The 23553-nt window shown below is 36.9% G+C and overlaps 1 long non-coding RNA gene and 3 pseudogenes across 1 annotated transcript; 3 read left to right on the top strand and 1 right to left on the bottom strand.

Annotated features, from left to right (window-relative positions):
* The first annotated feature begins 7446 nt into the window (after positions 1-7446).
* LOC148916973 (uncharacterized) lies at positions 7447-9997 on the top strand (annotated as a pseudogene).
* Positions 9998-10424: 427 nt separating this feature from the next.
* Positions 10425-11432, top strand: LOC148916972 (uncharacterized; annotated as a pseudogene).
* A 2209-nt stretch (positions 11433-13641) lies between these two features.
* Positions 13642-14296, top strand: LOC148916971 (rust resistance kinase Lr10 pseudogene; annotated as a pseudogene).
* A 4691-nt stretch (positions 14297-18987) lies between these two features.
* Positions 18988-21762, bottom strand: LOC148916970 (uncharacterized). The gene is made up of 2 exons (XR_016126616.1): positions 21153-21762; positions 18988-19235 (listed from the first exon to the last, which is right to left on the bottom strand). It is a non-coding gene; the product is annotated as an uncharacterized LOC148916970 (long non-coding RNA).
* Between the last annotated feature and the right edge of the window lie 1791 nt (positions 21763-23553).

Genomic DNA, 23553 nt, shown 5'->3' with positions numbered 1-23553 from the left:
GCGACCATCTACTTGCGCGAATGTCGGCCAGATGGCGAACTCAAGGTGACTTTGTTACGGCACGGGTGCAAACCGCGAACTTGCGCCAAACGATCACGCGGCAAGACGTGATATGGACCTGCGCAAGGGCGATGATGGAATCATCATATTTGTCCTCACGCCGGTGCTTGAAATTCTGGAAGTTGATATGTTCTTCGCCTCACTACGGCAAGCTTGTGACCGTAGGCCATGTAGCCTTAAAACTTCGTTCGACCTCGGGGTGACAGGCGGCGTTTACTTCCACGCCAAGAGGAGAGGCGAATAAAGCGGCCATGTCTAGAGAGTCGGCGTCGTTATGCCAAACCGGAGGTTCATAGTATTGTGGCGGCGACCGAAGCATAGGGCTGCGGCCGTGATCGGTCCATAGCGAGCGGCCAATCTAAAGCGGCTTGATCAGTGGTAGATGCCTTAATCCTTCCATTGCTCGCCGAGAAGAAGTGCTCCATCCTCGGCAACCATTTTTTCCCGATCCGGAAGTCAAGGTTGGCCATTGGGGTTGCAGCTGGCGACATTCCAATCTTGAAAGTCCCCGTCAAAGGCGAAAGGAACACAGATTGTTCTTCAAATGAGCCACCAGCCTCTCACAGCATCCCGCCATCTGAGAGGGCGGGCGCGAGAATCGGTGGCGTGCGCCGTCATCATCATCGGCGTGGCGATGTTAAGGTGACCGAGCCACAGGATTTCGAGGCAAATGTCTTCAAACTCAGTTTGGAAGACTTGGGGCCAAGCTTCAGCGGATGTAGTCTTTGGAGGACATTGAAGCAGATTAGTAGGGTATGTAAAGGGAAAAAGTCGAAGAAAGGGTGATGAACACAGAAGCACCCGGGAGGCGAGCCTCATAAAAGGGACGAAGAGTTCGTGAGTTTTCTGAGAAATGCGAAGAAGCTGGAAGTCGTTGGTTACTAACAAAGGGATAACTTGGCGAGAAAGAGGTGGAGTGCTGAAATGTGAAGTTCAAAAGGGTTGAAGAATTGAGAGAAGAGTTTGGCGAGTTTGGGCGTCTGAAAATTCTGCAAGCGTAAGGAAGGAATGAAGAAGGATAGGCTTTTATATTGGCGCTCGAATTCAAAACGAAAGGGCATGGTCCTCTCGAGAGACGTGATTACGGCGACAGCGTGCTCAAGGAGTGCGATGGCGTGTCGAGCCATGGGCCGTCACTTCATTTGTGAGCGAAAGCGATGGCTCGCGCAAGTCGGGCAATGATGGCCTGCAAGACGTGCTTGCACATTTAATGCGCCGACGATCTACGCATTTAAAGCGCAAATTGTCAATCACTGGGAGGAATGAAAATGGTCCGTCCCTTGGAATCCATTTGGCCTCTGCCTAGGCCGCGACCGAAGAATCCAAGGATGTGGGGGCAATGTTTGTGCCTAATAAATCATGGTCATAAAGCGACTAGCGGGACTTCCTCTCGGCCTACCGCCTACTCATGAAGAAGCGGCCACGTTTCGTTAGGCATTCGCCTTCCTAAAAACAAAGAAAAGCCGCAAGCGGAATCCTCTCGGCCTCGCGACCCTGTATTGTCGCCCGAAGCCGGGTAAAGAACACGGCGAAGGCCATAAAGACTGACCCGAAGATACTTTAGTTAAATCACCACATGGCCTCGGGTCCCACGCCCCATTTAATGAAGTAATGCCTCGACTATCGCAGCAAACCCACTAGTCACAAGCATTTAATGCATGAGGGAAGAAGGGAAGTGACTGAAGTCAGGATTTGGTAATGGAAATCAGAGTGGTTAGGCACAAACATTCTCACAAGTGTTCTTACAACTTGAGGTCAGATCACCAACCACCAGACCGGGAGGGTATTAAATCGTTCCCCACGCCAAGGGGGTAGAACCCACGATCAGGGCGATGGCCGAGATTTGTCGGGATTTATGGGGGTCACACCACCATGCTTCACGATCCCAAATGCTGATTTGACTACCCACTTGCCCCGATTAGGCTCCACTACGCGAGTCTTTTCAGCCTCGATTGTCCCTCAGGACTCCCCTATAGATACTTAACTCAAGACTACATTCAAAGGTTCAAACACCAAACCAAAAGCCTCCCACAGAGCAAATTATATTTTCCTGTAATGCACTTTCAATACCTTTATTTGCTTTCCTAGGAGTAGTGGTAGATTGTAAGGAAAATCCATTCATCAATATATCATACGACCCTTGATTTTCAAGGTGCCGGAGCACTATCTCTGTTATCATCTCATTCACCCCATATATCATACGACCGTCGCTCTCCGAGCAACGCGCCGGAGCATCGCCTAAAACCCGCCACCAACACCACCACTAAACGGCCTTGTAGCTCAGGCCGTGAACCTGACGGCTGAGATCAATTCCTCTCTCGCCACAATCGTTTGATTAGGAGTCGAACTCAAAACAGGCGCATCATTTAACCATCTTCTACCCAAACCTCATCACCATCTCGACGCTTACGGTAGACCGTGCTGGCACACTCAGCGTACAACCGCACTGCATGCAAGAGAAGGACGTCACGTGTCAACGCACATTCCCTTGGCCTGGAGCACCAGGCCGTGAGATTTGCGCAGCCAACACACACACACACACTCTCTCTCTCCCTCTATATTTCTTTGCAATTGGTTTGTACACTATTTCTAGATTAATGAATATTTTGGTTAAGTGTTTTTATCTCTGATGTCAAATAAACTACGGTTGTTTCATTGACTGACGTTTTAATCGACGGTAGTTTTGGGACGACGTATTAAATAATTTTCTGCGTCTGTTTTTTAAATAAACCGTCGTCATAACAACTTTACCACGTTGGTTAATATTTTTATTAATTAATTTATTTAACAATTTTACTATCTGTTCACTCGCTAATATTCTCTCTCTCTCACTTTTAGGATGATTTGAAAAAACAAGTCTCCAAGGGCACTCTGACTGTCTCTAGGAGCAACGATGTTTTGACCTTGGCTTTGGGAACCCGTGAGCATGGTGGGAGGGTCAGAGGTGTTGGAGCTGGGGTTTCCCCAACTCAATTCTTCAATTTGTCGAGACAGCAGAGAGTAAAATTTGCTGACAAATTGAAGGAAAGTGTTATGGAAGCAGTGAGAGCGAAAACCAAAAAGATTGAGGCCAGGGCAAAGGAAAGTGTTATGGAGATAGTCAAAGCGAGAGAAGGAAATTTTCTTTAAACAATTCAGTTAACTAATTCCCAACTTTGATCCCAACTTGCTCCGTAAAATTCCAACTACACCAATTACTCCAATTCCTCAAAAGCAAAGCCCAAAAAATCCAATGTCTGACAAAGCAAGCTACTCTAATGTGAGAGCCCTTGAATTGGATGAAGACAGTCCCTAAAATGATGCTAATGATGATGCTGCTGAAAACTGTCAAGATGAAATAATAAAATCTCTGACATTTGATTTTTTTTTTGAATTTTAAATAGATGTGAGGTTTTATTTTTCAACCCGTCGTCTAGTTTAACCTAGACGACCTTTCTATTGTGTAGCGACATTTTAACATTTACACAATGACTGATATGTATTTACTGTCGTCTATAACCTTTACCCTGTCAGTATGTTCTAGAAACCGTCATTGATATTATATACCACATCGGTTTTATTGATTTGTTGTAGTTGTTTATTTTACTTCATGTACAAACCATCTTTTATTTCTTTATTTATTTCTTGTTACAGGATCTCTCAAAGCTTGACATGCCAGCTCCTCTGTTAGCCCTATGCCAATATGTCTAGACCAAGTTGAAGCCTACTAACAAGACAATTAGAATTCACATGCCAGAGGAAATATTTGGCTGATCATGATACCTGGCTCTTGAGTGAAGACATATTACAGTTTGCTTCCATGGTTGAGATTGGATCCACAGTGATCTCAGTATACATGAGGTAATTCTAGAAATCCAATTTTGTTTTTTTTACATTTCCTTTCTTTTAAATTAAAATCTCATTTAATTGAATTTCATATATTTAATTAGGTACCTATTTGACTATTTAAAAATGGCAAATATGGTAAACCTTGTTGGCCTCATAGACCCTGGACAAGTAAGCTCTCAATCTGGAACATTATCTCATCGTTCAAAACATCTCTCAGAACGCCTGAAAAAGGCGAATAGGGAACAATTTTACTTGGTGCCTTATAATCCAGGGTTAGTCCCCTTTTATACTTGGTCCCTTGTAATATATATATTTTTTTGTAGTATATTTAATATATATATATATGGATCATTTTGTGTAGGGTATAATTATGAGACCAGCTAAGGAGACTGTCTATTACATGGATTCATTGCCAAACCGCTCTGTTGACGAGGACATGAGAAATATAGTGAATACGTAAGTTTATTAATGAAAACCTAAGATTTTTTATTTATGCATTTGAATGATTCGACGACATTTTCAAATACCGATGTTGTAGTAAAAACACAACGACGGTATATTATAACCGATGTTTGAAATCATTTACAACATCAGTATTTTCTTGAAGCCGTCTTCTTCATTTAAATACCACGTCGTTTGTGTTTTTCATTTTAGGACGTTTTAATTTTTTCTGTTCAACTTTCATTTAAAAACAACTTTGGTTATAAGTTGGTTTTCTTTGTCACCGACGTTAGAATGATACACAATGACAGTTCTTATTTTCCGACGTTTGAAATAAAATACGACGTCATTTGTTTTACAAAACCGTCGTCTTCACTTATTTATCACAACGGTTAATGGTTTTGATGCTGATTTTTAGTTTTATCATTAACACTTTTTGTTTTCTTGGAACAGTTCAATCAAAATGTATAACTCCCACACAGGCAAACAATCATCACGTAAATCACCCATATGGAAAAATCTACAAGGCACTCCTAGATAACCAACAAATGTAGAGTCTGGCTATTACGTGATGCGTTTCACGAGATATATAATTCATGATCCAGGCCTTGCATTTGAGAATAAGGTAAAATTTAAGATATTATTTCTTTATTTTAATACCACGACGTGTTCTTTCATAATTGTCGTTTTATTACTTGTAACATGTCGGTTTTTGTTCTTTATTTGTAGTTTGACAAGAAAAATGATCTAGTTGTGTATACTCAAGAACATATTGATGAAGTCAAACTGGAATGGGCAGAATTAGTGAACAAGTAATTTCAGAACAATAAGTGATATAATTTATTTTAAAAACGTTTAGGTTTATTTTAATTTTTTTGATAATGTATATAAACATATTTTTGGTAATTAATTGAACATTCATCAAAAAAATCAAATGAAATATATTTTTTGTTTCTAGTTTTTTTTTTTGTATAAAATATTTATGTCGTTGAATGAAATAAAATTAAAATAAATCATAAAAATTTAAATTAATTTCCAAAAACCGATTTCCCATTCATACATATAAACAACCGCCGTCTTATTTGAGCGGGAAAGAAAACATCGATGACATTTATCAAAAATGTCATTTAAGGTTGATATACATGTCGGTTAATTTATAAAGCTGAAATCTACGAAATTTTTGTAGAGATATACAACGTCTGTTACAAGTTAAAATATGACGTTGTATTTATAAACAATGTCGTCATCAACAAAATAATCGACGATGTAAATTATACCCACGTCGGTTATTCAAAAAAGGTTGACGTTGTAACTCATAACCACATCGGTGAGTAAATTGCGACGTCTAATGTCCTATACGACGATGTCATGTGTTATTTAACGTCGTTGTAAACTGATACAACGTTGGTTATGTACATTTGTCATTTAATTTTTGTATGACTTTTATATTTTATTCATAATAATTTCAAAACAAATTCCATAAAATAAACGGACAACTACTATGCACTCATTGAAAGATTTTATTTCCCCTTAATCTTTAAAAAATTTAATGTTCAAAATATTTTTATTTGTATTTAATTACTAATATTCATAATATATTTAAAAAATCCGAAAAATAAACCGACAAATTCTATGCGCTCATTGAGACAATATCTACCCCCTACATGCCTGAAAACTTTAATTTTAGATTTCAAAATTAGAAGTGATAATAAAAGTAAAAAAGATTTAGAGACAAAGCAAAATAGTCATTATACTTTTCATAACATAACCCTAAGCTTTATGTGATCCATTGGTGGTCATAAAATTAAAAATTCTTTAATATAGATTTTAGCCTACTAATATAGAAGCCATTGTTGTAAGGAGTCTGTAGCAATTTTCGGTTCATTTTTCTCATACTTGTGTATTTTTTTTAATAATTATTGTAAAATTTAGGGTTTAGGGTTTAGGGTTTAGGTTTTATTGAAACGACACCGGTTTGCTTTCGCTTTTTTTGGTCAATAAGCGTGTTCGAATCCCAGGAAACGCATACCAAAGCTAATTATTTAATATTTTAGACGTTGGTTTTTGTATGGGTGACGTCAAAACACTTTATCACGTCGTAAATGTAACATAACGATTGTTGTAAATCTGAAATTAAACGACTACTGGGTTGTATTTACCGTCGTCTTTAATAAACATGGTCCTTTGAAACTTTTGACTGGGATCTAAATTTTCTAGAATTTTCATTTAACCCTAAAGTATTTCCTTCTCTCTCTTCAACGTAAATTTGTCTTAAAGTTTTCTCTGTCTTAAAGTTTTCGCTCTCAAAGCATTGGATATATTCTCTAAGCTCTAAAGCATTTGATATTTTCTCTCAGCTCTCTCTCAATATCCATGTAAATATATTCTCTCAGCTCTCTCTCAATATTCTCTTACTTGTTTGTATATATTCTCTCAGCACTCTCTCAATATTCTCTTAGTTTGTATATTCTCTTAGATCTCTCTAAATATTCTTTTATGTTTTGGGAGCTATGGGTTCTTGATTGGGAGCTATATATGGGTTCTTTTATGTTTTGATGTTTGCATTCTGTTATAAGGGTTCTTTGAAATGGAATGGGGATGGAAGAATTAGGCTTTGGTTTTTTGTAAACCACAACGACGGTTGGTTTCCACCAACTGTCGTCGAAATTTTTATTATACGTTGGCTTTTTAAAAGGCATACGAGTTAGGTGTGGAAGGATTTTTGAATTTTGCTGTAGAAAATCTTGTAAATACAAGTCATATTCGTTGTCCATGTGTTAAATGTGGGAATATTCGATTGTTTGGAGTTGGAATTATAAGAGACCACTTATACTTTAATGGAATTGACCAAAGCTATAAGATTTGGACATGGCACGAAAAACCTTGGGAATGGACTACTAATGCTAGTAGAAATGTGGAAGAAGATGAGCAATGTGGGTTCAATTTTGTTTCTGAAGAAGTAGGGATGGATGACAATGATTTAGGTGATATTGGATTTGATCCTTATGAGTTTGCCAATGTGATTGGGGATGGAGATCAACCCTTGTACGTGGTAGCAGTAAGTACACGATGTTGTCGGCTTTGGTGAAATTATATAATTTGAAAGCAAAACATGTGATGAGTGATGTTTGTTTTACAGAATTATTGATACTTCAAGGAGATTTGCTTCCATAAGGAAAGACACTACCTTCCTTTATGTACGAGGCAAAAAAGACATTGTCTGCTTTAGGGATGAGTTATGAGAAAATCCACGCATTTCCTAATGACAGCATCTTGTATAGGAAGGATTATGAAGATTCAACTAATTGTCCTACTTATGGTGTCTCAAGGTAGAAGGAAGGCAAAGATTCAATCTTGAAAGTGGGTGTGCCAGCGAAGGTGGTGTGATATTTTCCTCCAATTCCAAGGTTTAAAATGATGTTTCATTCATATAAGACAGCTAAGAGTTTGACTTGGCATGCTACTAGAAAATCAGTTGATGGTCAAATGTCTCATCCAGCGGATTCTCCATCTTGGAAACTGTCACACCCCAAATTTTTTTTTTTTGGGGGGGAGGGGGGGGATGTGAGGTAAAAGAAAAAAAACTAAAATTAAAAATTAAAATATCAAGAAACATGAAAATTGAACATAAACTTCTATTTAACTCAAAGTAATTTACATTGTACTATTACAAGCAAAGTAACAAGAAAGTAACAAACTTTCAACAAAACACTCAAACCTATCCATAACCCGTTCTTCTTATTTCCTCAGCAAAAACTAAACTTTAGATTCAAAGCCTGCAATAGATTCAATAAGGGGTGAGCATTACATGCTCAGTAGGGGTCCTATGTCTTATGTGAGATTTATAATGTACATTTTATGCAATGCATGAATGAACTTCATTTCTACCCAACCCGTTAATCTATATAATAGAGCAAGCAAATCTGCATGTCCCATACCATGCATTTTACCACTGTGATTCCGAATGCCCCATTATATAAACTAACACCCATTTCAATCATCCCGTAATTCCCCTTTTGCTAGTCATCTTGTCTAGACCATTGATCTCCAAGCCCAAATCACCCAATCGACAATTATACCACCGATTTCCTAATCTAATGTGCACACGGGCTCGCTTGAGCTTGGTCCCTACAATGGTTAGACTCAACTACACAAAAGATTCTTCCCATTATCCTCTTTTCCATAATTTTTTTATCAACCCAAAAATTCCAACCACCACTGAAAACATATGAATATGTCAAAATTAATCAAATTATAATGATAATTGACAACACGTATACATCCAATATCAAGGATAACAATCAAACAATATAACCAAATAATATAGAATTTACAATAATAATCAAATAATATTACCAAGCATAATCTAGTATTTACAATATTTAATTAAATCAATGTATGCAAAACTTCCCCAAGAAAAACCCCTACCTCAAATCCAAAGCTATTGTAAAACTCCCAGTTGTAAGTTCAAATACTTTGAGCTCCTTCAAAACCTCACCACACTTAGTTCTCTTATTTTCTTTTGTCCACGATATTTTTAGGAAACTACTATAACTTGAAGAACTTATGATCCAATAACTATTAGATAGAGCTATTTGTAGTAGGTTAGAGTCGGTAAAGAAAATATGGATGAAGCTTAAAATTGTGCCACACAACTAACCTAAGGATTTCTAGATTACATCCTAGGATTTATAGACTACATGGGTGGCTTGAAGATAAAACTGCCACCCTATTTAGTCTTAGGTGTTGGCTTCTGGAGAGTGCTTAGTAAGCACTTTCCAATTACATTTATATATACAAGACTACTTATTATTCTTACACCTCATGCTAATATTCACCACCTCATGCTTATTGTGGTTTTTGAGGACTCTAAAAAGCAACACGTCAAACTTAGGAGAAACGTTAGTAAGCAATAAAAAGCTTTTCTAAAAGCTTGTGTATAAATATTAAATAAGATTGAAGTGAATTGGCATAGTTAAAACCATATAATAGATTTGATAGGTTATAGCAAAAGTTTTCACGTGGCTTGCCATGCAACTTATATATATATATATATATATAGTATTAAAAATATTAATTTTAAATATTTAATTTCCATGAAATATTAGTATACATATTAAAAAAATATGGGGTTTCACAAAAACTTGTTGATGATAAATGACCCGAGTTTGGTAAAGAGCAGAGAAACTTGAAATTGGCTCTCTCATCTAATGGATTCAATCCCCACAGTACTTTAAGTAGTAGCTATAGTTGTTGGCCAGTTATCTTAGTTACATATAATCTCCCACCATGGCTATGCATGAAACGAAAGTTCATGATGTTGACCTTATTGATTTCCGGTCCTAAATAGCCTGGAAATGATATAAACATCTACTTAGAGCCTTTGATTGATGATTTAAAATCTATGTGAGATGGAATTAGAGGAGTGTATGATGTACATATAGGATAATACTTTACACTCAGAGGTGTATTATTGTGGATAGTTAATGATTTTCCTGCCTATGGGAACTTATCTGGTTGTGTCGTTAAAGGATATAAATCTTGTCCAATATATGGCAATGATACACCTAGTCACAGGTTGAAAAATGGCCACAAAATTTGTTACATTAGGCATAGAAAAAGGGTTACCAATCAATCATCCATATCGGAGACAGCGTGCAGCTTTTAATGGGAAACCTGAATATGGCACGCCTCTCGAGCCATTAAACGGAGAAGAAGTGTTGCACATTGTTGAAGATATTAATTACATATGGGGCTCGAAAAATGAGGGAAGTGTTAGTGAGAATGATGGTGATGGAGTTTGTTGGGAGAAGAAATCAAAATTATTTGATCTCGAGTATTGAAAATACCTTCATGTAAGGCATGTCTTAGATGTTATGCATATTGAGAAGAATGTTTGCGATAGTATCATTGATACATTGCTGGAAATCCCTGGAAAAAATAAAGATGAGAGTGCTGCTTGGTTAGATTTATTGAACATGGGGGTCAAAACTGATTTGCAACCCAAGTATGGACAAAGACGTACTCGCTTGCCTACAGGGCCTTGGAATTTGTCAAGAGCAGAGAATAGGGTGGTTTGCAATTCTTTCTATGATATGAAGGTCCCTGAAGGTTATTGTTCAAATATAAAAAATCTTGTATCTTTAAAAGATTCAAGAATTCTTGGACTTAAATCTCATGATTGTCATACCTTGATGCAACAATTGCTCTTTGTGGCAATTCGTTCTGTTTTGGAGAAGCCTGCAAGGTATGCAATAACTCGATTGTGCTTCTTCTTCAATGCTATATGTGCAAAGACAGTAGATGTTTCCAAGCTAGATAAGTTGGAAGAAGATGTAATAGTTACTTTGTATTTACTTGAGTAGTACTTTCCCCCTTCATTCTTTGATATCATGGTTCATCTAGTAGTACATCTTGTCAGAGAAGTTCGTCTTTGTGGCCCAGTATATTTTAAATGGATGTATCCGTTTGAAAGGTATATAAAAGTGCTAAAAGGGTATGTTTGGAACCGTACTCGTCCAAAAGGTTGCATTGCTGAGCGGTATGTAGCTGAAGAGGCTATAGAGTTTTGCACTGAGCATTTATCTGATGTTAATACAATTAGAGTGCCTTCAAGCCAAATGACGGGAGTTTCGAAGCCATTATCAGGTTGCACAGTAAGCTTAGTTGATCGAAACTTGTTAAACCAAACACATTTATATGCCTTGGAGAATAAGGAGGAAGTCCTACCTTATATCGAGTACGTATGACTTTTATTTTTCACATGGAGCCATTTTAAATATTATTATTCCTTATGTTAATCTTATATACAAGGAACCACAATGATTGATTTTTTCGTGTCAATGTAGGGAACATATGATCCACATCAACACCACTTATCCAAAATTTAGAAAGAGAACAAAATGGCTGCAAGATAAGCACAATAGCACTTTCACTCAATGGCTCCACTTTAAGGTATATATATGTTATTGAATGACATGCATATTCAACTTTTAATTTTCTTCCATTCTATATTTTAGATTGAATTAAGATATATATGATTAATTTGCAGGTTCAAAGTGAACTTAATGGGGAAGAGCATAATGGCGTATCAAAACATTTGAGGTGGCTAGCAACTGGTCCAAGCATGGCAGTGCCATCATATAGAAGCTATCTTATTAATGGTATTAAATTTAACACCAAGGCACAAGATGATGTGTGAACTATCTAAAATAGTGGAGTTTATTTACTTGCACATACTATGCAAGTTGCTAGTGCCAAGGATGAAAACCCTATTGTCTCCAATATGGGTTTTTATGGTGTTATTCAAGAAATTTGGGACCTTGACTACCAAAAGTTTAGAATCCCAGTCTTGAGGTGTGATTGGATAGATAACACTTCGAGCCTTGTAGTTGACGAACTTGGATTTACCCATGTAGATCTGAGTAAAATTGGACATAGGAATGACCAATTTGTTATGGCTTCTTAAGTCAAACAAGTATTTTATGTTGACGACCCAATGCATCGTGGTTGGTCGGTAATATTATCAATGCCTAATAGAGAATATAATGATGTTATTGGTGATGATGTGCTAGGTGATACTAGAATTGAGTGTGACCCATTTACTAGAGGAATACCAAATGTTGACACATTTGATGACCTAGTGAGTGAGTTTGGGAATGAAAATATTAGAGATGGGTGTGAAGATATATGGATTGATTGATTGTTGTAATGTATGACATTAGTTATTCAGTTAATTTTATGACATTAATTAATGATTATGTACAACATTTTAATTCTAATCACATTTTCATTATGCAGGCTTTGGGCATGACAAATCAAAAATTAAAAAAGTTGGGTTAAAACTGTAAAGTTCGACGGTCCGGTAAAAAAATTGGAAACACAGACGTCTAAGATAAAAACAACATCGGGTTTTAAAAAGGCAAAAGACCGTAAAACAAACACTAGACATTTGAAAAAGAAATCAAGATGGTTTGCTTAAAATAAACCATCGTCTAAAGAGAGAAATAAAGGCTGTTAAATTCCATTAACTGTCGTGACAGATGTTTGCACGTCAGCTAGTCTAAACCAACGACGTCTCCGCGCATACATACATCAAGGCGCGGGTTAAACAAGCGACTTTTAAAAGGACAACCACATCATTATGTAATCAAAACCGACGTGGTAAGAAATTACAATGTCAAGCAGCTGGATCTCTAGATGTAGTAAAATAAATAACCACGTCCTTTATTAAAATACAACGGTCGTTGAATAAATAATCTACATCGGTTGTTTTCCTATCCACGCCTTCAATACTATTTATAACATCATCCTTTGACAAAAACCGACGTGGGGGACAATTTTGTACATCGATATTGAGTAATATTATGTCATTTTAAACATTTTAGACGTCAGTTATTTAGAAAAAGTGACATCTAACTCTGTCAAAGGGCCTTCTTTGTACAATTTAAACGACAAGTCTCGCAAGAAACGGACGTGGAAAAAAGTTAACACGTCGGTTTTAATTATAGTTCGAGATGTGGATAACTACTTAAGTGTCGGTGATGTCTGGTGCAAGATGTGGTTATGTCATGTTACTGCAGTTATTGAAAGACAAATGACATGTAATACTCTTTAAACGTCTGTGGGTTTGTGTGAACGTTGTCATTTATGTTTTAGACGTCGGTTGGTTTTTTTGTTTAACGTAGTATAAATTAACCACGACGGTTGCTAGCTTATCCAAGTCTTTTTTCCTTCATTTAACGTGGATAATTACCTGTACGTCGGTTCTTCTTTTGATCTTGACATGTAACACTCTTTAGACGTCTCGGTTTTCATAAAACTGTCGTCTAATGTTGTCGGAGATTTCATTTTAGGCTAATTATATAGTAATTACACGTCGGTTAGTAATAAATCTGGACGTTGAATGCCTTAACGACGTCGGGTATTAACCGTCGTCGTTTTTTTGTACAATAGATGGCGGTTGATTTCACGATAGTTGGAAAACCTTCTACACGACGGTAGTTTCCCGTCGTCTATTTCGATTTTTGTAGTAGTGTAGGTTAAGGAGGCTTTGGCATGGTATTTAAAGGAAAATTACGAAGTGGCTGTTTTGGAGCAATTAAGATGTTGGGCAAGTCCAAATCTAATGGGGAAGATTTCATTAGTGAGGTAGCTACCATTGGAAGGATTCACCATCTTAATGTGGTGCAACTTGTTGGTTATTGTGTTGAGGGTTCGGAGCGCACTTTAGTATATGAGTTCATGTAAAATGGATCTCTTGATAAATACATTTATTCCAAAGAAGGGAGTAACTTGCTAAGTTACAAGAAAATGTATGATATTTCGCTTGGAGTAGGGATTGAATATCTATACCAAGGTTGTGACATGCAAATTTTACATTTTGATATCAAGCCTCATAACATCCTTCTGGACCAAAATTTCTTTTCAAAGATTTCTGATTTTGGGCCTGCGAAATTATATCCGACGGATAATAGTATTGTCTCGTTAATGGCAGCAAGGGGGACAATGGGTTACATGGCTCCTGAGTTGTTCTAGGGTCTACAAAAATATTGGTGGCGTCTCATACAAAGCTGATGTCTATAGCTTTGGAATGCTGTTGATGGAAATGGGAAGCAAACGGAATAATGTAAATGCAAGTGTAGAGCATTCAAGCCAAATTTACTTCCCCTCATGGGTGTACGATCAGTATAAGGCGGGAAAGGAGTTGGAGAAGGAGGATATAACAGAGGAAGAAATGAAAATTGTAAAAAAGATGGATATAACAGCCTTGTGGTGTATTCAAATGAAGTCAAGTGATAGTCCGGCAATGAACGAAGTTATAAAGATGCTCGAAGGAGATGTTGAAAGCCTACAAATGCCTCCCAAGCCTTTTCTATGCCCTCAAATGATGCCTGTAGATATTCATGATAATTTGAACCAAACATTTTCTAACATGGAGGTGACATGTATTCTGTCACCTAGGTGATGATGAGGTAGCAACTTTTGTAATTTATTCAAACACTCCAGCACTTGTGTAGCGTCTCTCTACTTGTTTTCCGGGTTCTGATGTTGGCTTTTTGGGTGGGTGTCTAGAGTAGGGTTCGGCTCCTAGATTACTTTCTTGGGTGCCTAAATTAGTTTGGGTACTCTGTCTTGTTTCAGTTTCTGCATTTTAGCATGTTCTTACGGTTTCTCATTTATGGATAAATAAAAAAACTCTTGCTGTGTTCATGTATCAATAAAAAAAACCTTTGAAATCCCAAACTTGCCCGAGTAATCTCACAGTTTCAACCCCATACTTACGAGAATCAGGAGTCTTTGTCTCCAGTTTCGTGAGGTTTCCTGGAGGTGGATTCCCAGGAGGGTAAACATTGTAGCTGATGGGTGGGCAGCTCGAGGAAAAAGGAGGATGTCTAAAGAGGTCTGGATTGATAGACCACCATCCTCCTTGGTTTTTGTCTTAAACAATGATGGCCTCCCATGTCCTCCTCGAAATTAATGTGTGGGGGGATAAGGGTGCGACGTGAATGGCATGCAGTGCAACGTCTGTTTGGCCTTTCTCCTTGTAGTTCTGGTTCTTTGTGTTTTTAGCTTTACTGTTTGGGTTGCAAGTGTTTGTGCTCATGTGGTTTTCCTTTCCGGAAGCTATGTTTTGTTGTACGGTTTGTTCTCTTCTTAATGAAAGCTCACTTTGATTAAAAAAAAAAAATTCTAACTGTATATGTTGTTTGACAATTACTGTAGAAAATTCTAAATATACATATACATTTTACTCTAAGTCAGCAATTGCTTCAAACTCTAGGGGGTCGTTTGGTACGGGGGACTGTCATGAACTGGATTAAGTATTGGTACTGTCTTGGATTGGCTTGGCCTGGCATAAACTGGATAACACTTGTACAGCGTTTGGTGTATGTTTGATTGGACTAGGACTATATTTTTTTTTTTTAAAGTAAGATTTTTTTTATATTTTTTTTTACTTTTCTTCTCTCTCCATCTCTCACTACAAAAAAAATCCTTTTTTCGAAGGCAGAAAGATGTCGGAAATACCAATTTTCCGTCACAAATGCGTTTTTTTGAGGTCAACTGGCCATCGGAATGCGTTGGAAAAGCGATCATCGGAAAAGGTGAATTTCCGACAAGCCGTCGGAAAAGGTGAATTTCCGACAAGCTATCGGAAAAAATTGTATTTCCGACAGGTAATGTGTGTCGTAAATAATGTGACATTGTCGGAAACTAATTTTGCAAACGAGGACAATTTAGTATTTCCAATTTTCAAACGTTGTCGAAAATACTTTGAAGTTCGTCGGAAATGTTTCTCAAACGACAATCATCGGAAAAGGTCTATTTCCGACGAGCCGTCACAAAAAATTCCGACAAGTAATAGCCGTCGCAAATATCGTCAGAAAAAAAAAATCAAAATGCAGACATTTTAGTATTTGTGATTTGCAATTTTGCCGGAAATGTTTCTTAAACCATGAACATTTGTTTTTTCTGACAATGCTTTTGGACAAACAAATGTTGTCGGAAACATTATATTCAAGTTCAACCAAAAAATGTATTTATGACAATGTCAATTCACTGTGAAAAACCTTGTTAAATGCTATATAAAAGCAAAACAATTGAAAACACTAAATATCTTCATAAATAAATAAAATTTCATTGTGCAATACATATATGTGACAATGACAAGGCTGCCTACACACAATAGCTCATTTATTTGGCTGCCTCATATTACGGTGATGGATAGGCACTGCAGAAACAAACATAACTAATTTGGCTGTTTAGTCATCTTCAAACCGGAACATCCAAAATCCAAGAGTCTAACTGCAAAATAAACCAACTCATTATGATTCACTTGCTAGTAACACCATATAAGAAACCATCACATAATATAAGATAAAAGACAAAATGAAATTAAGCAAAGAAGAAGAAAACACTAAGCAATTCGAAATTAAGGTACTGGTATAGAACACCGATCATCAATAATAGAGATTATTCTATGTCATTTAACATAACTCTTCATAATTAAGAAGTTAACAATACAATGATCTTGCTCAATACCAAGTAGCACCAAACAAACAGCTCATAGCCCAATACAAATCTTGCAATTAATATTTATGTAATGACTCCAACAGTAATACAAATCTTTGGATTGTGCTCCAACAATACTAAGAATTATTCCAAAAAGTAAATAAATGAATCATATTACTCTATAGCAGCCTGCATTTAGAAATTAACCTAATGGAGAAGTTGGATGAATGAACCTTAGCCTGTCAATTGCTCTATGTGAATATAACTTTCTGGTATTTTTCACAATGTTGTTGAAACTGACATAGATCAGCAGCCATGTCAACCATATTCTGCTTGATTTCCCATACAGAACTAATACTAATACAATGTAGCTGTTGTGAGTAGCAATTAGATTGAACAAAAAACCAGTAAAGAGCACCACATCACTGTAAGCCACTGCCTAAAGTTAAATACAAATAAACAGAGTGACAAATAGAAGTTAAATACAAGTAAACAGAGTGACAAATAGAGGAATAACCTTTGAATTTCTTTGGTTTGCCATTTTACAAGTCATCCAAAGAAACCTTTAGAAATATATAGTGAAAGTTGTGTTATGCAAGGCATCTTGTAGTAGGAGTCCAATTTTGATCAAATGAATGGTTGATTTAGATTCTTAAAGTACTAGTATTCCAATTGTTGTGATCAAATGAATGGTTGATAATGAAATCTTTTTGACAATTATTGTAATTCCACAATATACTAGTCCAACTCTTAAGCATTAGTTCTCCCTTATATGCCTTCGGTCAAATAGATGACATATGTGTAATAAAAAAATATAATTGTAATGCAAGGGACTTGTAACTCAAGTGATTAAGGGTATTTACCCTTGCACCAAAGGTTCTAACTAAGTCCCCTCCCCCAATATTTGCTTGTATCAACAAATAAATAAATGAAATATGAGCTAAGGTGATTTTATTGGATAAGAAAATAACAAGTTAAAATTTCATGGCATCAATTACTTAGTTATGTCATTTTAACTGAGTAATTGATGAGTTTATTAAGTAATTGATGGTTGTGTTATAGTAGTTAAATATGGGAACATGTAATATATGTGATCGACTTGTTTAATGATTCAAAACATTTATGCTACATGTAATATATGTGACAATTACTCATTTGTGTCAATAATATTTAAATATTTATTTTTTTAATGATATTTTATTATTGTATTAATACAACATGCTCGGAGACAACATTCATACTCTTGGTGATATTTTTTATTTGCTTTCCGAAAAAAAAAAAAAATTTACTCCCGACCATGACCTTTTGTCGGAAATAGACAACTACTTCCGACAAAGAGTAGCTCGTCGGAAATATACTGAGTGCAATTCCGACAATACCAAAATGCCCTCGAAACTAGTTGATTATTACCGAGGAGAATTACTTTCCATCGGAAATAACTGACTATTTCCAAGGGCAAAATCAACCCCTCAGAAATAACCGTGGCATTTCCGACGACAATGACTTTTGTTGGTGATACAACGAGCGCCAAAGCTTCTTGCCAAAAAAAAGTGTACTTCCGACATACTTTGAGACTTTTTCCAAGGGTACTATCACTGTCGGAAATAAAATGCATCCTAGTGACATGCTTCCGACGGTCCACGTTTTTTAGTCGGAAAAAGCACATTTTTCAACGACATTTGGGCCCCCTCGGAAAAAGTTTGTTGTAAATTACTGTTTTTTTTTTGTAGTGTCTTTCTTCCTCTTTGCATCTCGTTTTTTCATTTTTGGACGACCCTTTCTACATCTCTTTCTTCTTCCCCTCTACATCTCTTTTATCTTCTTCTTCTCCATTTTCTCTCCTCTTCTTTTGTCTACTTTTCTTTTCTTTTCTTCTATTTTCAAAAATTTTCTCCCATCTTCTCTGTTTTTTTCTAAAATTTTCTTTCCTCTTCTCCTCCATTTTCCTCCTTCTTCTCTATTTTTTTAAAAAAATTTCTCTCATCTCTTCTTCTCCATTTTCTCTCCTCTTCTCTATTTTATTTTTAGAAAATTTTCTGTTCTCTCCTCTTCCTTTTCTATTCTGTCATCTCCTTCTTAGGTGGCTGTGGTTGGTGGCTGTGACTGGTGGTCGTGGCGGATGGTCGTATTTGGTGGTTGGGGATGGTGGTCGTGGCGGATGGTTGGGGATGGTGGTTGTGGCTGCTGCTTGGTGGGTCGTTGGTTGTGGGGCGATTGGGTGTGGTTGCTAGTTGATTGGGTCGTCGGGACTGTTAGTCCCTCCTCTCCAGATGGGTTTAGCTAAGAACACCTAAGGAGGTGTTTTTGGTGGGCCTAGTATTAGTTAATCCCACTTAAAATTAGAACATGGTGAAACAAACATGGGATAAAACTTTAGCCAAGCCAGTCCAAGCTTGCAAGGTGTAACAAACATGCCCTAGGCGTCTTCCATGGATGCTTGCATGTGTTGTTGTTGTAAGACCTGCAGAGACAAAGGCCTTATTTGGTGGGCTGGATTGGACTAGTTAGGATTGGGCTTTAAGTGTTGGACTGGTTTGGCTTGGATTGGGTTGGACTTTAATAAGTTGTTTGACATATTAAGTTGCATTATGCTGCACTGAACTAAAGTCTAGTCCATTGTTTGGTACAAGTATGGACTGGACAGCATTGGACTTCAAAAAAAATTTATTTTTAAAATTTATTTTTAATAATAACACCAAAATTCTTTTAAGTACATTCAAATGATCAACAAATACTTATGTTATGTTGCTCAATTTGCCATCCACTCATTAAACATCTCAGTAGCCAAATTATCCCTCCATGTAGACCATTCGTCTGATGCGGCAATGGTATCAATAGTGGCATGATCTACATTGTTCTCAATCTTCCTCTTTCTCTTTCGATCCATGTCTACCCTGCCATTAACAATATTGGCAAGAACAAAATCATAATCTGTGACTTTCTTTTTTATACTCAAACATAGGGAGATTAGGTAAGCATGTTCTTACTAGGCAATATAAGTTCAAGGTAAGAGGAACAGGCCTAATAGAAATAAGTTCATCAGCGCCAACAGTTTCAGACATATGCTTGTCTAGAAAAATATTGCATTAATCACACAGATATCAGCTGAACTAAAGCAACCTTAAAAGCAGATAAGAAGTCTAGATCATGTTAGATTAGAGAAGGTAGTTACAAGTTTAAGAAAAGAAAACGATCAAATTCAGAAGGTGACTAAAACAAGAAAGATTGAGTAAGAGAAAATTAAAACATAAGAAATATGAGTGGGACAGTCATATGACTCGTAAGGTAGGAGAAATTAAAACCAGCACAGAGACAGAGAGAGAGAGAGAGAGAGAGAGAGAGAAATCTAGTTTACAGTTTACGGCATTGACAAGGCATTGCCCTCTCTTGGCATGGCCTTATCATACAAAAACCAAACACACAAACACTTTGTATCTGCAGCACATGCATGAATTCCAGCCACAAGCACTATTGTTTTTTTTTACAGATTTTCAATTTTTCTTTTAAAGACAGTACAATTGGAAATAAGCACTATTGCTCATCAAATGTCTTAACAAAGACTAGATTTGTCATTGCCTGACATGAGCAGCCTGTGTTCATACACTTATTTCAGTAATGCAACATTAACAAAGATGAGATCAACTTAGAAAGCCAATGCTCTAGTTAACTGAATGTCACCATAGTTTTCCAAGCAGTGAAAGTTTTTGGCATGCAGGCAGGATCAATAAAGGGTTATAGTCAAAGATTTGTCCAGAAAACTAATACAGATGTCTATAAGAATAAGCCTACAATTACTATGTTCATACCAAGGTGCAATATTTGCATTCAGATTCTTCCAATCCAGGTAAACAAGACAAGTTCAGAATTCCATTAAGCTTCACACACAGGCTAGTAGGTTAGCACATATAAGGCTAAACACGTCTCATAAATCAAGCTAACAAATCAATTTGAGCATAAGGCTAAACACACAATAACCTAACCTGAATGTTACATTGAAGCATGTAATAAAGAGCAAATAATAAAAGAAATGCCATTCTGTTCTTTATAGCTTTACTAACAGGAACTTCAAATAAAACCTGCTAATCCTATCTTTCTTTACTCCTTTTTTAACTAAGCTTTCTCTGGTTGAAAGGGTTTATGAACTGGACAAAGAACTATATGCCTTTGAAAAACTACATAAAACAGCAGATCAAGCAACTGACATAAAAACTTTTCAAAATTAAAATATTTTAAACTGATAGCAATAAGGACCAGCACTTGAAACTGATGTTCATAATCTCCAATTAATCACCCAAAAAAATAGCTAACATACCATCTTTGCTGGCACATTCAAAATGCAAGTATGAACCCAAAATTCAGACTTGTTGGTCCAACACTAAACGCTAGAAGATTTGTGGACACAAACAAACAATCATAAATTCTACACCAGATATTTCTCAAAACCCACCCTGCAAAACCCCAACCATCCACAATATCTCATTCTTCTTCCAACAAACAAAAGAATTAACAAAAACAAGAAAACCACAAAACAGCAAACTCTTCTGCATATATCTTCCACCAAAACAGCAAACTCACACACTCCCCTAAAAACCCTAATCCCCCAAAACCCATTTCACAAAAACAAGAAAACTCCAAGTCCAGGCTCCCCTACCCATCAGTCAAAGTTTCAAACTACACCCTATTAGCCAGTAATTAAAACACTCTGAAAATATATCAGGCCATGATAGTGTATGCCAACCCTACTAAATCTGGAATTTTGAAGAGAAAACATACACAGCATATCCAACTAATAGTATTAGTCATTAGATTACCAGATAGCTCTTTCACTCAGGATCCAACACTTCTGGGTATGAAATAGCCGATAGCCGAGGAGAAAAGCCAAGGAGGAGGAAGAGGAGGAGAAGGAGGAGGAAGAAGCGCAGACAATCGAAAGAGCAGAGACGGAGGCAGGGGAGTAGAAGAACGAAGGAGGGAGGAAGCGTAGGCCGTAGACAATCGAAGGAGAAAGGAGAGTGTTCAATTAGCATCAAGCTTAATACTTTAGGTTGAAAACAGAAGCTGAAACCTTTAGGAGAAATACACCTCAGAGAAAGAATGATAGAAGAAAACAGAGGATTTGAATGTTTCAGTATATATCTCTATCAGAAAACGCAGAGGTATTACAAGACTATATTCCTATCTCAGTCAAAAAACAGACCCTAGTTTTTAGGGAGGAAGGACTCGTCTCCAGCTATTCAGACCATAGGAGGCTACGATCTTTCCACTTGGAGAAAGATCGGATGACCCAGTACAAACTAAATAGGACAAAAATAACAGCTGTGCTGGTTTCTAAAAACAGAAATAAAGCTGTTACATATTTAAACTAACGGCTATTTAAAAAAAAACTAATTCTTCATCTCTTCAATTCCAATATGCAGGATTGTCATCTGCAGGTTGATTTAAGCTGAGTATGCAGCTTAATTCTCAATAGCCTTTCCTAAGCTGCTTACTGGCTTAACTCTAAGTTTCGACCTTAGATGCTTGAATTTGTCTTTGGGTAGTGCTTTAGTAAAAATATCTGCGAGCTATTCTTCACTTCTGCAGAATTGCATGTTGATCACACCTTCTTGCAAAGCTTCTCTCATAAAATGATACCTTCTGTTTATGTGTCTAGTTCTTTGATGAAAAACTGGATTCTTGGACATCGAAATTGCTGAAATATTGTCACAGAACAAGGGTGTTGCCTCAGATTGCATTTCACCAAAATCATCAAGAACAAATCTTAACCAAATGGCATGTGTTGTTGCCTCAGATGCTGAGACATACTTAGCTTCTGCTGTTGATAGTGCCACTGTGTTTAGTTTCACAGAGGCCCAAGAGAATGCTCCACTTCCAAAACTAAATCCATAGCCAGAAGTGCTCCTGCTATCATCCTCACTGCCTGCCTAGTCTGCATCACAGAATCCAACGTATTCAATGTCATAGCTAAGAGTCCCTTGCACATATCTTAGAACCCTTCTTGCAACTCCCATATGCCTTTTTGTAGGACTATTCATAAACCTTTATAGCTAGCAGCATACATTAGATCAGGTCTAGTTGCAGTTAAATATAGTAGGCTTCCTACTATTTTCCTGTAGAGCCCTTTATCAGCTAACTCACTCCCATCCACTTTTTTTAGTTTCTCACCAGTAGGCAAAGGAATTGAGACAGGTTTGCAGTCTTCAAGCCCAAACTTCACAAGCAAGGATTTGGCATACTTGCTTTGATGAATGAAAACTCCTTGATCAGTTTGTAGTATTCCCATGCCAAAGAAGTGATGAAGGAGTCCAAGAGCTGACATTTCATATCTTTGCATCATCTCCCTTTTAAACTCAGCAAGCATCCTCTCACTATTTCCAGTATAAACAATGTCATCAACATAGATTGAGACAATGATCAAACCTCCTTCATTATTAGATCTAGTGTACAAAGTCGCTTCACTAATTCTTCTTTTGAACTTGCACATAGATAAATATGCATTAATCTCACTGTACCAGGCTCTAGGAGCCTGCTTAAGTCCATACAAGGCTTTTCTCAACTTGTAAACCTTGTGACTTGCATTTTTCAGTTCAAAAGCTTCAGGTTGTTCTACATATACTTCCTCATCGAGCATACCATTTAGGAATGCTGACTTGACATCCAGCTGAAATAGTTTCCAACCCTTTTGTACTGCAAGTGCAATAAGAGTTCGAATTGTATCTAACCTTGCCACTGGTGCGGAGGTTTCGTTGTAGTCAATCCCAGGTTTTTGTGAATACCCTTTTGCTACAAGCCTAGCTTTGTGTTTCTGAACAGTTCCATCCAAGTTAAGCTTAATTTTAAACACCCATTTCACACCTATAACAGGTTTATCAGCTGGTCTCTCAACCAATTCCCAAGTATTATTCTTCTCTATCATCTCCAACTCTACATTCATGGCTTCTTGCCAAGCTAAATCACCAGCTGCTTCTTGATAATTCTCTGGTTCTATGATCCAAATGTGACACCTTGCATATATATCTTCCAGAGTTTTTAATTTGACTGGAGTGGAACTAGGTGTGGAGTTTGGACTGCCATTACCACTAACATTCTCAACTAAATCACCAACTGTGGAGTTTAGATGAGAACTTTCACCATCATCAAACTGAGTTCCATAAGATTGTATTTCATTATTTTCATCTTCAATTTCATCCCCTTCAAGATTGAAAGGTATTG

This window comes from Prunus mume, linkage group LG5, assembly GCF_029339155.1.
Source record: "Prunus mume cultivar Tortuosa linkage group LG5, ASM2933915v1, whole genome shotgun sequence".
Classification (NCBI taxonomy): domain Eukaryota; kingdom Viridiplantae; phylum Streptophyta; class Magnoliopsida; order Rosales; family Rosaceae; genus Prunus; species Prunus mume.
The sequence above is the reverse complement of the archived record's forward strand: the minus strand, read 5'-3'. Positions and strand labels throughout refer to the sequence as shown.